We start from the raw sequence: 1,042 nt of genomic DNA on the forward strand, positions 1-1,042 counted from the left end.
ATTCTGGAATTTGGTGTGAATATACAACCTTATCATTACACAAAGACAATTCTGACTTGTGCATTGAACTGGATGAGTTAGCTTACTGTATGCCATAGTTAGCTTTAGCTGTCAACCTGACACAAACCTAGAGAAATCTCAAAGAACAAATCTCAACTAAGCAGTCGCCTTCATCAGGCTTACCTGTGGGCACGTGTGTAAAGCTTTTTTTTTTTTTGATTCCTGACTGATGTGGAAGGACTCAGCTCACTGTTGATCTGTGCTATGTAAGAAAGCTAACTGACCATGAACCCAAGCAAACCAATAAGCAGCATTTCTCCCATGGTTTCTGCTTCAAGCTCCCTCCTTGGCTTCCCTCCGTGATGGGCTGTAACCAATAAGCTAAAATGAACCTCCTCTCAAAGTTGTTTTTGGTCATGGTGTTTATTCCAGCAACAAAAAGACACATTTTTTATTTTTTTAATGTGTGATAAAGAAACTGTTAAATGTGTTGTTGAAAACCTCACGTATTTGTTAGTAAGTAATCCAACATGTTCTCAAAGCATAAAGAATGGTAAGTCTCTGCTCACTTTTGTCCTGTGTGCCTGCAGGACTGTAGAGGGTTGGGCCTCTTGGAGTCTTGACTTGGGTTTCTTGCTATGGAGCACTTCAACTGCACCAAGCCACACTCTGTCTTCCCTGCTGGGAGCATCTCTCCTTTCTGCTGTCTGAATCTCACTGCTAAGGTACCAGACAGCCAACTCTAAATATCAGAGGCTGCTCTCCCCATATTCTCCTCATCCTTTCTCAGCATCAGGAACAGCGGATACAAAGAGCTAAAGAAGCTGCCAGGGGTATGCACTCATTTCTCCACTCTGGGTGCACAAACTTCATGCAAGGCAGGGCTTGGCTGGCTGGTAGCTCTGGGACAGTTCTGCCCTGGATTATAACAGGAGTGCTGGTGAAGAAAGGCTAAGATTTTTCTTAGTTGAAAACTGTTACCTACTGTGGATATGAGAACAGGCGTTAACAGATACATCCTGAAATAAAACGAACAACTGGA

The sequence above is a fragment of the Mastomys coucha genome, unplaced genomic scaffold (assembly GCF_008632895.1).
Source record: "Mastomys coucha isolate ucsf_1 unplaced genomic scaffold, UCSF_Mcou_1 pScaffold20, whole genome shotgun sequence".
In the NCBI taxonomy this organism is placed as follows: Eukaryota; Metazoa; Chordata; class Mammalia; order Rodentia; family Muridae; genus Mastomys; species Mastomys coucha.